Genomic DNA, 16,724 nt, shown 5'->3' with positions numbered 1-16,724 from the left:
AGCACAGACTTATCTAGGAAGCAGCAGATTGCTGTACATATGGTATTTACCCAGGATGTTATAGGCATGGGGTGTGGTAGCAAAGGACCGTGAATGGTGAAGAGGAGCAAGGGATGGGTGGGAGCACCAGAGAAAGGAAAGTAGTGTTGAGTCCATCCTGATAGGGAGGGCAGACTTATTTGTGTTGATGAATTGTTCCAGAGATTATTGTGTGCTTGGCCACTGTTCCGTGTTATTAGCTGTACATTTCACTGTGTTCCGTCCTCTGACAGAAGCTGCTGCACACCTTTGGTGGCCTGGTACTCCTTAGAAGTTTGTGGAAAGGCATTATACTCTGATCTAATCTGCTCTTTTGCTCATGGGGTCGTCCCATAGCACAGTTGTATCTTTCACTCTGTGAGCAACAGGCAAACTACCACTGGTACCAACATGCGTTACCCAGATAACCTCAATCTGCTTCTCACTGCGCACTGCCTTGCCATCATGGATTAATATCTCTCCTTGAGATTTGACCCCTCAGCTGTCCTGCCTCTAGCCACTATATGTGACTTTCAGCCACTAAATACAGCTAAACAATTCCTGCGTTCTACCCCTGCCTCGCAGTTTAGACCCTGGGATGGATGATAAATCTTTGCTTCTCTCTCATTCGGAGGCAACTCTGCACATTACCCCTGCCAAGACTGCAAACACCAATAAGGTCAACACAAATGTGCTTACCACTATAATATTCATGCCTAAAATCTGGAAGGAGACCTGGACTTACTGTGCCTTACAATCTGGGCTTACTGTGCCTTACATAGTTATGGCTAAATGAAGCAAGTGGCCCACTGATTGAACTGGCTACCCCAGATGGCTACAGCATCTTCTGTCACAACTGACTTTCTGGCTAAGGGTGGGCGTAGCTATTAAAGCAACACATCACCTTAATCTCTTTCAATCACCTTGCTCATTCAAGGATTGTAAGGTTGTGCATCTCAAACTGACACTGTCAATGAATAGTTGCATTAACTTTTTTCTGATCTATCGTCCTCCAGCTGAAACACCTAATTTTGATGAAGATCTTTTCCACCTGAATAAATTACAAGGACCTAACTGTTCCACCTTGCTAGTTGGGGACTTCAAACTTTGGCGTAATGACATTGCCGACCAGCAAGCAACCATTCAAGAGAAGGCTTTAAATAACCTAGACTTCCATGTCCTTAATAGTGTGCCCACTCTTATTAGGGATCACTCCCTTGACTGGTTTGTAGTAAATCATCTCAAAGTTAATTCAATGGACACTCTCCCTTGCATCTGGTCAAACCATTATCATGTCTCCTTTACAATTTTTACTCCTGGCCCGTCTGCTACACCACTAAACCCTCAGTAAATTGTTACAAATTGGAACTTTAAGTAGATTAAACAGCTGGACTTGAAAGGCTGCCTTGACAGCATCATGTCAGCCACATCTGATCTGTACCATCCTTCTATTCTTTTTGAAACCTTTCATAACCTTATGTTTTCCATGTTGAATCGTATGGTGCCAGTTAGGAGTTAACTGGTTAGAGATAATCCTTCTCACCAGAAATGTTTCACACATGATCTGTGCCAAACGAAAATTCAAAAACATCAGGCGGAGACCAAGTGGCTTAAATGCCCTTCAGTAGACAAGAAAGCCCAATAGAAGATCTTAGACAAAGACTACACGATAGCTATCAACAAAGCTAAAAATGAATTTCATAACAAACACATAGAGGAATCAAACAACAGTTCTAAAAAACTCAAAGATTGTGAAGTCTTTAGAGAAACCCAGTACTCTCTCCTTTGCCATAGCTCCCACAGACCAAATCTGTGCTGATATAGAGCCTGCCTTTGAAGCCAACGTGGACAAGGCACGGGAAAATAATAGAGGTAAAGGTTTGGCTGATAAACATCTACCTTTCTGTCCTCCTCCTGTTCCTCTGATCAAAAAATCAGAGCATATGTTTAGAGTGCTCCTGTCCCTCTTGCCGACATGATGGCCATCCTCTCGACTATGTACCCCTCCCAGTGTCCAGAGAAAACAATTTCCCCTAGTTTTTACTTGCACTATAAGGATATTTTTGCACCCTTTTTGATAAGATTTGCCAACTCCTCATTTGTCAGTAATCAAGTCCAATGTTTCCTCTAATTATTTTTCTCTGTGTGCGGAAACGGTTGGCTGTTGTGCGCACATTATTTTCCACATGCGCAACGGACTAATGAGGTAAGCCACATTGTGAGCTACCATTGCAGAAGAGAGTTTGGAAAGGAATTTCCTCTCCCCAGCCACTGCAATACTTTAAAGATCTTATCACACTTTTTCCAAACACACAGGCTAAAATAAAATATGTAATATATGATTATACAGAAAACTTATAAACCAGTCCAAGGCTTCAATATCTACCACAGTACCTTGCAAATGTACTTCTGCGCAGATGTAAATGCTGGTCTCTTTATGAGTTTGTCAGTAAGTGATAAACTTGGCGGTAACTCCATTACCACCAACTTTACCATTATGTCAAATTACGATTTGAGGCCTGGAGTGGAGAATTTGCCTCCTGGAAAATCCTGGAAGTAAATCCTCCAACTCAACACCGCAGTTGTCAGAATTTCCGCTGTGGTAATTCCACCAAAAAAGCCACATTGAGCCAATGGATTCAATATTAACTCAATATGAATGGGGAATTACAACACCACCACCAGTTGTTATCTAGTGGAAATTCCTGCGGAACAAGTGGCCGTAACACTAATTCATTTGGGCAGTATTCAGGTGGATTTACGCCAAGATACTGCCCCAAGTCATAATGAGGCCCTGTATGTTTTATGCCACTGGAAAATCACTCATTTGTATTACAAAACACAAATAACTCTTGTCATAACTGATGTGACTCTCAACAAACTGAGACAGAATACATTTGCTGATGGATTAATGGCAATTAAAAGCAATGTGTCAAAAACATGCTGAAAGGAGTTCAAATGCCACTTTAATTAAGTAATTCAAGGGCCAGGTGAACATGCTAAGAATTTGTGTAAGTATGATAATTGCATCATAATAAGTGCACCTTAGAATATGATGATCCAAAATTCCTGTGCCTCTGCTGACTATCCACATTACGTTCTCCTGTGGGTAGTTTTAACATCCCCTTAGAGCTAAGAGACATATGCACCATGCATTTTTACTCCATAAAAAAGTAAAATGTGCCTAACAATAATGAGAAACAATGAACATATCATTGCTTCAACCCACAAAACTCCACTGATATGTTTTTGAATTGGTGACCAGTAGAGCAGTGGCAAAGATAGGAAGCTAATTACGTTTTTACTCCCTGGAAAATCATTTGACTCCAAGTAGGGAGCAAAATCTGATTAGAGCCCTGCTTGTACACCTGACATATGGAGTGAACTGACAGGGCACATAATAATGTGAATAGTTTTTCCCACCCGTCCACACCATAGCCTAGATACAATTAAACAAAATCCTTACTGAGGATTATTATGGAACCCTGTTGAAGAAAATTATACATATATGACTTTTAAGTTAATTGCATCAATTCATCAGAGATACAACGGATTGAGTGGCTTCTTCTGTAACTATGGATCCCTCTTCTGTAATTCTTTGTGATCAGTTAAATAAGATGCAGGGAGTTGCTAGAGACTGCACACACAAACGCATGGTTATATTGAAAATCCCTCTGCAGTTGACCATAGAAAGAGAAAGAAGGTGCTGTTGTCTAGATGGGTACTTAAATTCCCTATCCTGTAGCAAACACGCAACACATTTCCTTCAGTGTACTGCCAGAATGTTTGACTTGATCTTTGAAATGTGCTGCTTTGTTCATCACCTCCAAGGAGTGATGCTTCCACCCATACCCTTTCCCGGCCCCTGTGCAAAAAATGAGGGATTGTAGCAGTAAACACTCACTGGCATATTTGCAGACCCCAATACTTTGCAAGCAAGGCATATTTAAATGCCTCAACATATGATGTACATTTTAAGAATGGCATGACTCTGCATGTAGACATTTCTTTTGCAGTGCATACAAGATTGTTTGCAACATACCCCACCCTTATATCATTGTGTAGGATTACACAAGTGATCAGTGAAACTGTTTTTGTGTAGAAGCGAGTTACCATATAATGTGTGAAGGTCTATGCCCAAAGGAACTCTGAACACTTGGAAACTATGCAGATTGAGTGAAAAGCATTTTCCTGTCTGAATATCCAGTGCCCTGATACTATGGACGAGTAATCCCAGGCATAGGCCATACCCATTATCCCTTGTAGGCTAAGTAAATGATATTGCAATGTTGCTATCTACTTATAGGGTAATGTTAGTAATGCTAAAGTAGGATCACATTTGTCTTTTCTAAATCCTTAAAGGGCAAATTAATATTTGAGTTTTATAATGTGTTAACTTACAAGGGGGCCGCTTCAAAGCACTTGCGTGATATATGTACAAAGAAGAGGAAGTATGGAAGCCTGCTTAATAGTATCCGATATTTGAGCTGGTAGTTTGATTATATAGTGTGGGTGACGCTTTTGGTAAGGCACAATGAGTAACAGAAATTCTGTCGCGTGAACTTTATTCATGTTAACGTTATTCATGTTCCAACAACCATAAAACAAGTGGATTTAGGTACACGTCTGCTAACCTTTCAGAGAGCCAAGAGAGGAAGGGTCAAGGTTGTCCGATAGTATCTTAATGTACTCTGGGGCAGAAGTTAGAGTCATACAGTAAAAGTGTGGTAGGGTCAGGTTTAGGAGTCGTGGGTGGGGATGGAACATGTTTGGTTAATATGTGCAGGCATATGTTGGTTAGATTCTTCTGTTCATGGAGCCAATTGTTCATATTAGTTTTTAACCTCTTATGTTGTATTTTGCTGTTAGGGATTTTAGGTGCATAGTAGTGTAATGCAAATTAGCATAATATCAAGACTTGTTGCTTATTTTAAGAGAAAGAACATTTCAGGTAATTGCTGTGGCTTGTTCCTCATTAAATCTTCATGAATAGGTGAGAATTGTCTGTGTGCGCTGCTAAAAATCCACTGAGTGGCACCCAGAAAGAAGCTGGGCAAGCGCACATGCGCACAGCTTAGAGGGAATATTGATCAAGTCCCTAATTCCATAAAGAAAACCACCATCACCCCTCTGGTTAAAATAACAGGACTGGACCCAAGTGACCCTGGTAACCTGCGCCCCATCTCCAACTGTCATTTTCTCCTCAAGGTGCTTGATAAATGTGCTAATAATCAACTATAAGCCTTTGTGTGGAAGACTAATATCCTACATCCTAGAAAGGCTGGCTTTAGACCCCTCCACAGTACCGAGACCACTCCGTTAGATCTGCAGATGCTCATGTTGATAATCTCGGATGGAGGTCACTCTGGCATGCTGGTTCTGCTGGATTTATCAGTGGCTTTTGATCTTCTTGACCATGACCAACTTCTGTTTGCCTTAGGGAAACATGGTAACTGCACTCCTGACTCAATTCTATGGATAAGATTGTTTTCTCCAGAATCGTACGTCTCGAGTATGTTGGGGTGAGACCACTTCTCCCTCTTCCCCCATTTCCTGTGGGGTTCCTCAGGGAGCATGTATACCCCCCTCTTTTCAACCTTTACATTCAACCTTTTTGTTACCTGTTGGATGAGCTTGGAGTGTACTTCTCGAACTATGCTGGTGACAGGAGGGTTATGCCAAGGACGCCGTCCTTCTTCAGACCATCTATCTTCACGTTGAGACCTGGATGAGCAACAACTGGATGTGTCTGAATGAGGATAAGACCGAGATGTTGGTTTTTGGCACCAAGCATGATGGAGCAAAATTAGACCCCAGCTACCAATCATTCTCCATTCACAGTTGTCCAATTCCGGTCTCACAGACAGTTAAAACTCGGGGCTTTTATCTTGATACTCTTAGTGCAGTCGTTCATATCAACCAGACAGTAAAAAATGGATCCTACTACCTTGGGCTTATGGGAAACCTGTGTCCCTTTCTGTCAGAATGTAGTTACACTTCAGTGGCCCGTGCGGTTTTGATGTCCAGATTGGACTATGGCAATCCATTATTAATTGGGGCCTAAAAGAAAAACATCCATGCCCTCCAGACTCTTCAAAATGATGCTGTTCAAACTATCACAAAGAAAGCTAGAAGAGATCATATTGCTGATAGCTGGAGAGATCTCCCATGTCTCCCTGTGTCCTCCCGGCTGGAATTTAAGGCTACCTCTCTAGCCTATAGAGCTTTATATGGTACTGCCCCAGTCTATATTAAAGTACTGGTGTCCTTTGAATAGCCACAAAGGAGCTGTGTTCCTCCAACTTGGCACTGGTCAACATCACTAAATTTGTTCTCTCAAATTGTCTAGGCCGATCCTTCCCCTTCACGGCCGCAAAAATCTGGAATGCCTTGCCTTTGGAGCTCGAAAACTGTCCTTTTCAACTAACGCTCTCTACAGTCATGTCTCTCTGAAATAGAACCCACCATGCTTCTAACTCTCTTGGCCACGTTGGTCACCTCTCCTGTCTTTTTGTTGCTGTTTCCTCTGTTTGTGTGCCCTGATGCCTGTGGGCTTTGGTACCCTACAAATAAAAAAATACAAAATAAAAAAGAGATGGGCTGCCTAGCATTGAAGGTCTGTTTTCTAGTTGTGTACTCTTCTGAAGTTCTTTCTTTCTATGCTGGTGATGTGGTTGCTCCTGGTGGTCTGTTGGCCTCCAAAGATAATATGTCTTTCAACCAGAAAGAGCGGTTTTAGGTTACAACTGTTTTTCAGGTGATGCAGGCTGTTTTGAATGCGATGCATGCACAAATGATTAGCCAGTGAATCTCTTTCAGGATGGGGGCCACATGGTTGCATTTTTTTTGTTATGTGATGAGGTGCGCTGCAGAATACTTTTTATGGCTTCCACAGGGGCCAAGATGGCATCAGGGCAGACCTCATCTCCTACTATGGAGATGATGCGGTGTTGTGCACGTTTTGTGAAACTCTAGTGGGGATGAAAGGCTTGGCTTTCTACAGGAGTCTGCTCTTGGACCATGATCTTTCTTTTTTCTTAGATATCTTGGATATATGTGCTTTCAATGAGAGGTCACAGGTAAAGATGACACACATGGCAGTGGTGACATATGAGCTATTTTTACATGGAGCTTCCTGTTTATCAGGCATTTCTAGATGTGGGCATGCTCAGGGAGTTTCCTAGAACTAATTTAACCTATGGTTAGTTGAGCCTCACTTATTTATTTATTTATTGGGTATTTATAATGTGACTATACACCAATGAGGCTTAACAAGACAAGAGGGGGATGGAAACAGGGATGAAAAATAAAAATGGTCCTACTAGGCCTTGTGTCATTCGGTTTGTGCAAGTGCAGTAAGAAGAAGTGCAGGGGAGAAGAGAGGGGGGAAGTGCCGGTCAGGGTGCAGGGGCCCATGGGTGGTGCGAGTGCCGAGGGGAGGCCAGGTGGAAAAACACCAGGGGAATGCAGAGAGTGCAAGAAAGGTCCACATGCTAAGTGCAAGGGGCAGGGCTGGAAGGGCTCAAGGGGTTCAGGCCCAGACAGGCTAGTGCAAAGCGAGGGAGCCTGGGAGGGCAAGTGTAGGCAAGGGGTTTGGGGGGCCAGGGGAGACCAAGTGCGGGTAAGACTGGGCGAAGAGGGCTGGTGCACTGTAAGAATCTGAAGGAACCAGACAACCATTCAAAAGAGTTTGGGGGCATTAGCAGGGGAGGAGGAGAGGGAAGGAGGAAGAGAAAGGGAGGGTTTTGAGAAGCTTCCAAATATAAGGAGATCCAGCTCACTTGACTTATGCTTTAGATGATGATGCCATTGACTTAGTTGATGCATAGGTGTGCCATTTAGAAAGAGAGTAGATATCTGATGTGAGTTGAGCACGATAGCAATTATCTAGGTATATGGGTGTGGATGGAATCAAACGACTTGACGTGTGCAAGGTAAGTGAGCAGTCGAGTATGAAAGGTGCATTGCGCTGGACAGTAAATATGATGTCCTGCTTTCCAAATAAAAATCTTTTGAAAGTGCTGATGTCAAAGTATGTTCTCCTAGGTCTTGAAGGTGGGATTTAGGGAGTAATTAATGTTTGCTGGTTTGCAGGAGGATAAAACCAGTAGTATATGTGAAAAGAAAGGGGGAGTTTAGTACTGTAATGTACATTTTCTTCAATGCATTTTCAGTAACTGCTGTTATGAAAAGCTGAGTAACATGTCAGTGCATTGATTGCACATTCATAGTTTCTGCTCTCATCCTCCTGACTTGTCTCCCTCATCAACCACCCCCCTTCATCTTGTCCTTTTATAGGCTAAGGGATATAAGCTGTAGCATGCATGTTGCTCTGTTTTCGACCGACCCTCTGTCAATTCAGTTGATTGAGCACACAACATTACAACTGTGAAAATAAACGCTAAATGCTGTAACTAAAAAGGAAGCAAGTTTTTGTTAGAAATGCATTCATTGGTTGTAAGTGAATACGCACTTCGAGCCTGCTTAACAATGGTTCCTGCACTTTTATAAGGTATCTTATGTTTGGGCTGGTTTAAATTCTATGCACATAATTAGATCTAGCAGAATCCATTGCATGTCTCTTTCCAAAAAGGGTCACATGCTCATGGCAAGGTTTCCACAGTACATGTTTCTACAGGAACCATATGTCATGGAGCTGGGAGGGCGCATGTGGAAGCAGGTTGGTGGCGCCCAAAAAACATGATAGCCGAATTTGCACGGGAGTCCATGAGAAAGGGCACCTGCAGAAATATACAAAGTCATCAGTAAGCCCTCTCGTTGAAGTGGGGCAATGGACGTGCGCCATGCAGCCTGGATGAAGGGCCCTGGAGCGCAAAAAGAAAATAGCAAAAAACAAAACACATGAGGTAATGGGGGACAGAGTATTGGCGACAACATGTGTAAGAGTAGGGGGTAGGTTACGAATAGGATTGGCAAGATGTGACCAAGGTGAGGGGGAGTGCAGCTGCTGTGAAAACATTTTCTGTGTAAAAATGGCCTGCAGAATGATGAGCCGCACCTGTCTAAATCTAATCCTCTCACCTACTGACCCTGCGATGTAATGTATATACACAAAAATAACAGGAGTATCAGTCTATTCACATTTTAATGAGCTGAGCAGTAATACATAAATACAGTTTTGAAAGAGAAATACATATCTTATGAGCAGGTGCCATGTTTGCCGGTACATGGGGGTCCACATGCTCTCCTCTGTCCCACAGATCGAATGAGGGCAACGCCCCAGACAGTTTAATTTCTCTAACGGGAAGATTTTGCTTTGGTAGAAAAAGGGACTGGGACAAAATAACACTTTTTTGCTACCAACGCCAGATTTGCTCTCTGGTGCTAGAAAACAAAATGCAAAAACATAGTTCTAGCTTTTTGCATTAATGCCTGTAGGGTTCAGCAGTGAAAACGTCCTAGTGTTAAGTGACTTCAATTCAGCACTATAAAAGTTAATGCCGAGTATGGGATGCCCAAGGGAAGCCCATATTTATATATTTTTATGACAGGTTCATAGATCTGGATGATAAACCCTTGTATAACGTCCCTCTCTTTGAATCCCCCTGACCACACTGAGCCAAGAAGTAGGTTTGTTTCGCAAATTAAAAGATTTATTGAAAAATTAAACAAGATATATATCACACTTTTATAAATAAATTAATATTTGATAGCACACTTATGAATATGACAGTGATCAACAATGGATAATATTACACTAGCACACTTTTTTAATTACTTATGAGTTGGTATAGAGAGGATAAAGTAGCTGAGAATGCTTTTATGGGTTCAAGGAAATGCAATGATGGAAAAGAATGCAGCACAGAAATAACTGAGATGGTTTCCACAAGCGATAATATGATAACTTTTTCTTTTGACAATTCACTCCACCCCCTATGCAATATAAAGAGATGGAAGGCGAGCACACAATTTTCAGGAATGCAATCAAATGCAATACCAATTCAGTTCCCCCCTAGCAAGCTTAAAGCAACAGGGATGATTTTAAAACACAGGCAAAAATACTTAAATGTGATTTGCAAAGAAGTGAAAATATGCTAAAAATGATTTTTATTCCTATAGGAGATTCAGGGTAGGTGATAGCTACTTAATATTGGTTCAGGTCAACACTATCAGTGATTCAAGGGGGATCATCAGGTTGACAACGGATTTCAGCAGTTGCCAGCAAAAGACAGCAATTTTGACAGGTGGAGAAATTTGATTCAAATTGCAATTCGCGGCACTTTTTCAGAGTTGTAAAACTATAAGGAGTAGAAAGGTTAGGGCTTGTCGGACAGCTGAGAATCTTAGCTTTATAATGAAAGTTAAATCTCGTTCATAGCACGCATGGTTCAAAAGATAGAGGTAGATTTCAGAAATGAAATAATGATTCAGAACAGCAATTGACACTTTCACAGGTTTGAAATCACAGAATGGACACACGATTTCTATGCAGTTCTAAATAGGTTGACATGGGTTGAATTAGATTATTTTAAACTAAGAGATTGTTTTGCACAGTTCTGGCTGGATACTCATTCCTAATTTTGGAAGGAATGGGCCTCGTCACAGATCTGGTCAACAGGTTTAGCTGAGGTTCTTGCTGGTCTGGATCACTGGTTCTGGCATAAGTTCTGGCACTGCACAGCGGTTTGGTCTGGTCTCTGGTTTTGGCAAAAGTTCTTGGCACTGCACAGTGGTCTGGTCTGGTCTCTGGTCTTGGCAAAGGTTCTTGGCACAGGGTTCTAGCCAGAATCACACAGCTTGCCCAGCTGTTGAATGGTTTGGTTAGGTTGCTGGATTCTGAGGCCTCTGGAAAGGATTCAGCCTGTGGACTAGGCCTTTCTGCTACAAAGTTCTGGAATCTGGAGTCTGTTTTTTTAAGTTCTGGTCTCTGAATACTGTCTGGACTTGAAGTTGTCCGGCAAAGTGCTTTGCAAGAAAGTGGAAAGAGCAGTCCCTACCTGGGTTTCAGTGGGTCTTTTTATGTCTTTTGAAAGTGGGTGGGAAGGCTGACTTTCTATGCCCAACCATCTGAGGATCCTGATAGGCTATAGGATTCTCTGTCGCCTGACTTTGGAACTGAATTGTGAGTCATCCGGCATCCTTTTTATGGCATACAGAAAGAACACTCCCCTTGTCACTTTGCACACAAATCTATTTTTGACTTAAATGCATATTTATCTATGTACATTTTTTCTAATATTATATGTCCAGTTAACATATGTTCTGTAGCACCAAACCATCCGATCCCTGTCTTTGTAAGATGTTGTGTCCACTTCTGACAGAATTCTGCCCTTTTCATCCAGAACACAACCCCTAAACTTTTCAAGAATTTACACAAATGTGTGCAAGGAATATGGGCATCAGATGATGAAGTGTCAGATTATTAACATACATACATTTGGAGTAATACCCTATTTTCCGCTACTACCCCCCAGAACATACCACAGAGTCCTAACACCTCTTAAAATGTGCACAGAAAAATCACTGGAATCATGATATTATTGATATAATTTTGACAATTATGTACTATGAATTATCCATCTTTCTAAAATGATGCTCTGGCCCAGAGGGGTGTGGTTTCCCAAAGCAAATGGGGGATTTCTGGTTTGTCCACTTCCTCCAAGCTCAGCTGCCTCACAGAGGCAGTGCCCCTCCCATTTCCTTCCAAAGAGGAAGCCATTTATGACCCCCTGATTTAGCATTTGCCTGAGGCAAGGAAAGTTCATTGTTCTGTTTCCTGCAGTCTCAGGTACCCCTCCCCTAATTCAATCAGAGAGGTGTAATCTCCTTTTGGTGGGGGCAGGAGAAGACAGGCCAGGCCTGTGAATGCAGTTGCTGGGCAAGTTTCAACTCCTGTCGGAGGTAGTTGCCGGGCAGAATTCAATCTCTTTAAGCCAGGCTTCAGCCAAATGTCACTTTTGTTCCCATTTTTCTTCATTCAAATCAAACTTACAATTTTGACACATGCAGCTAGAACGCTGATTCTAAGTTCAAAACTATGACATTTAAACAGTTGCAACCTATGTGACACTCCAAATTAAATCACTCATTTATTTTAAACATTTCGATTTTAGTGGCTTTAAATCCAATTTCACTTACGCTGCTGACATCCACAGCTCAGCCAGTTTTGTTATGAACATTATTTTAGGCTCTTCATCTTTCCAGATTTTGTATGCACACAAGACTTCATTCTGCCAGATGTCTGCTGGTGGTCAGTAAGATTTTTGAATATATTGCAATGTTTGAAATAGCCATTTTGAGCTTTCATTCAGAGAAACAAAGGTGATTTCAAAGCGCTTTTTGAGCTAACAGGCACGGCTGTTTTTCCTTTGGCACCACGTTTCACTCATGGCACTTCTGGCCCATCACGCTCGCACTGGCAGGTGGCAGGTCAGGCGTCCATTTTGGTGCGCGCAAAAACTGCGCGGTGTTCCTGGATTCTGGTGCAAATGTGGGCTTTTCAGCCATCTTGGATTTTCTAAGCCCACAGCACCAAATCTTGTAGCATAATAGTTCAAACATGGGTCAAGACACCTGACACTAGTAATTCTTGTATTCTGATTATGTATTCAACTAACATCTATTCCTAAAAAGCACTGAGATGGAGACTCATGTAAGGAGCACATTACAAATAACATAAACAAACAAACAAACTTTGTTGACATTTCATGTCAACCTGGATTATTTGTTCTTCTTAAGGGTCTAATTCACCGAGCGTTTTCCTATGGGATTATTCCATTATAACACACTTCTGTGAATCAGGCCCTAAATGTCTCTGAGCTGTCTTTGAAGCATAAGTCTATTCGTAGATTTGCTAACCTATTCCTCTTAGTGGCTTCCTTTTCCTAACTCTTAAGTGGGTCTGAGCTTAAACCCAACATGACACATCTTCTACAATAAACATACATTGAATAGGTAACGCGATTTCTAAATCTATCTGTCCCTAATGGAACCGAATCACATCTAACTACTAATTTATTGTACACAAAATCATTAACCTTAGAGTTTCCTTTTTTTTTTAGACTTTTATTTAAAGGTGTGCTAGGTGCTAGCCCATAATGGAGAGCACCAAGCATGGAGAGAGTCAATAGCCCCTATTATCATTGGGTTAAAGAAGCAGACAAGGCGAATTGTGTTCCTAAAGACACTGATCTCTATAGGGTCAACACGCATGACGGGAGAGGAGGCACTAGTTCCTGCGGGCAACAAATGCTGACAATAAGACTTATAGATTTATGAAAGACACACAGGTTCTTTAATTGCTTGTATTTGATTTAAACATATCCATTGAAGTCTATTTTAACTACGTATATCCCTATTACTGGAGTCTGAACTTGTTGCATCTCCCAGAGTTTTAGGCTGCATCTCCCATCAACTCTAGCCACCCACGATAGTTAATGTCAGTGATCATGGTATCCCTAGTCAAACACTTCTGGAAAGCCAAAGGTTGCAGACCCCTGTCTTAATCTGGAGTGCTTTCAAGTTGAAGTTAGGTTTTAATTGCTTAAAGATCCTGCTAACCTAGATAAGTCATAACAAATGGCATGGAATAACCAATGCCATATACAGCATGTGATGCATGAAATCAAAATGAATTTATTCTGTCAGTGCATTTTGTGCTGTGAGGAACTTTTCACGTATGATTTGCAGGTGTTTGACCTTCAACATTTAAAACGTGAATTTGTTGGTCATAGTCATTTGAGCACTATCTCCAAACAGTTATATAGATAGGGGTCTGGTGGAATAAAAAGGTGTGAAAAGAGGTTAAGGGTGACTGTACAAGTGGTGTGAATGGGGTAGGTTTGATAGAATCCCATTCTAAGAAAGTGTACAACTATGTATCAAAAGATGTCCACTTCTAAAACACTTCCGGTGAAAGCATGTAGAAACTTCGAAACTATTGCAGCTCTCATCCACCCTGTGTCTCTGTCTCTACTGCTTTTCCACAGGTTGTGCCGAATGTCTCAGTCAATATACATGAATGATCCAATGCTCTTCAACTGTGTCACCCAATAAGAGAAATTAATTACAATAAATTCCCCTTAATCTCTGGGCACTATTCTGCATATGGCCAACTCTCATCAAACAGACATAATTGTAGAAACTCCCAGAAATGTGTTCTTCAAAATTGCAACATGCAGAGACAGTGTTTTGTCTGTCTCAAATTCTGACAAAGATGTTATTAAAACTAAGCCCTCTTAGAGAATTTGTACTGCATGCCAATAAAAGCATCAGCAAAGCCAAGTGGTCTGCATTTGAATTGTCTTTCAGTATCACTGAATGTGGATTGATAGAAGTATGGAGAGTTGTTGAGTGATATTTGTGGATTGGGGTTTCGGTCACTGTGTGAGTGCCTGGGTGTTCTTGCCAGGTGTCTTAAAGATCATCACACTTTATAATGTACCTTTCAATGGGGATTTAAGTTTTATCTGAGGACAAGTTCTGCTGATTAACCTTCATATGATTGTGGTTTTGTCTCTGCGATGTATACCTACCAACTGAAATAAAGGTTTTTCTGATCATATACATGGGATTTCATAACTAATATGAACCAAGAATAAATATTTCCAGATTCCAAAATCATCCATATAACCCCAGACATGGATTACTAGAACATGTAGCATGTCAGAAAATAGATGAAAAATAGAGGCAACATTAATGTTGGAGTGTCTTGTAATAAACTATATTCACACACATTTCTATTGCAAAATATACTATAGTATATCAGTGAAATACATAGACAATAACAATCACATCGTTCAAGAAACCCGATGTATTTCTCTATCCGTTATGTTAAAATAGCAATAAAACATATCAGTTCACATTTGGTCCATATACAAGGCCAAAACATGTCTTGGTGGCTTGTGTTTCCATGCAGAGGGGACCTGTACTAGCAGTTTGGGCTGTGTAGGAGGAAGCTCCACATTTTATCATCCACATTTTAGCAAAGGTTTAAATTTTAACTAGGGCCAAGGGTGTGAGACTCATATGTGTGACTCAAGAGTATGTGACTCAGGCTGAATCTAATAAGATGCCAATGCACAGAACACATGATCGAAAATAATCACTTTTCTCCATAATACTACAGTTTTGGGCTGAGTTGTACTAACAATAAAACTAACATAGTAAATTACCTTACCCATTCCACATATAACAGACTCCCATAATAGCATTTAGTGCAAACCAGTCCATGATATAAACTGGGTGCATGGTGATGGAAATGAAATAAACTAAATGTGCAGGCTTAATGTTGTGCTGTGTTTTAAGGTGTGGAATGTGAGATCTATTCTGCTAAAGACATTGCATTGTTTCAGGGCAGGAAGCACCGGAGGAATGTAATATTTTCTCTTCAGCGATGCAGTTTGAATCTCTGAAAGGCACAAAGGAAATCATGTGCTATTTTACTGGGCTGATTTGTCAAGGGGAGGTTTTTATTTAGTGACATGTGGGTTTTAGAAAGAGAGGGTTGGGTCATTCACTCACTCCCTGACAAACGAAGTGGAAGCGCTGGAGGAGAGGTCTTGTTCCTGGGCAGACTGAGTCTTCTGTGTTCGTGCTGAATGTCTTGTGGGGTGTCTGTCTCTCTCCTGGGCTGGAAGTCTGTAGAAGAGCTGCAGTCTTGAGAACCCTTATATGGGTTGACCCTGAGCTTGGCAAGCAGAAGGGCTGAATCTGGGAATATCGCCAGCTGACTCTAGGTAATTATGCTGTCATTGAGGAGCATGTTAAAGTGGATGTTTGATACTATGTAGCATAGGTTAAATAAGTCAGTTCATTGTTAGGTGCTGCATGATAATAATTTAAACATGCATGTAAAACTGTGTTTATATTTCTCCAAGTTTTGTTGTGATAAATTCAGAGTGTCAGAGCTTCTGCAAGTTTGGTTGAGATGTTCACAGTGAATTACAGGTAAAGCTCTGGACATTATCATAGAAGTAGCATTGAAATCCATTGCAGGAAAATGTTTGCTTATGTTTGAATTACAACGTGGGTGTACATGCCATTTTGTGTAACTTGCATGTTTTTTGTTTCGGATAAAGAATAACGATTTGAAAAGGTAATTTAGTCTCAGCGTATTTATTCTGCACTCGGTCTCATTGAATCGGCATGCATAGATATGTAAAACATGCAGTAAGACAAATATCAAAGCAAAGTTAGTCACAGTAAATTGTTTTTCTCTGAGAGGCTGAATGAATGTTTTGTATTTCATTTGCATGTTTAATGTATACTGGGATGCAAACCACAAGGGCATGAAAGAGTGGCATTGTAGATAGAATACCACAGGAGGGCATGAGCTAATTATTAAGAGTGTACTAAGTCCAGTACATGTTTACCGTTAGTGACCCTGTGAAATAATTATCAGGCAGTGTTCTGAAATTAGTCTCACCACCATAAAAATACCCCAATAGGTTTACCACAATATATTGCCAAGAGCTAAGAAAAAGACACCATACCAAAATACCACACAATACCAGGAGATACTAAATATAGCCCAAAAAGTTCTCTAACAGCTGGGCGGCTCCCATTGGCATCAAAACCTGACTGATTTTCATGTGGTTGGATCCCTTGTCCAAATGTGCAGATGGCCTCGAAAGCAGGGGGGTGATGGTGGGGTGGGGTGGAATGTTGCCCAGAGCGGTGCCAGTGGTTCAGATGTGTTCACAACCTTCAACCCATCACTTTTTTTGGTGCTAGTTTGTCTCGCT

The 16,724-nt window shown here is 41.2% G+C and overlaps 1 long non-coding RNA gene across 1 annotated transcript in view; it reads right to left on the bottom strand.

The window, feature by feature from the left end:
* LOC138535973 (uncharacterized) overlaps positions 1-16,724 on the bottom strand; it is a 90,690-nt gene that overhangs the window by 39,629 nt on the left and 34,337 nt on the right. The window contains exon 2 of the long non-coding RNA XR_011284888.1: positions 5,640-5,767. This is a non-coding gene — a long non-coding RNA (uncharacterized lncRNA). The remainder of the gene's footprint in view (positions 1-5,639; positions 5,768-16,724) is intronic.

Source organism: Ambystoma mexicanum, chromosome 1q (genome assembly GCF_040938575.1).
Source record: "Ambystoma mexicanum isolate Mex_15411 chromosome 1q, UKY_AmexF1_1, whole genome shotgun sequence".
Taxonomy (NCBI): domain Eukaryota; kingdom Metazoa; phylum Chordata; class Amphibia; order Caudata; family Ambystomatidae; genus Ambystoma; species Ambystoma mexicanum.
Note: the sequence above shows the minus strand (reverse complement) of the source record. Positions and strands in the feature narration are given on the sequence as shown.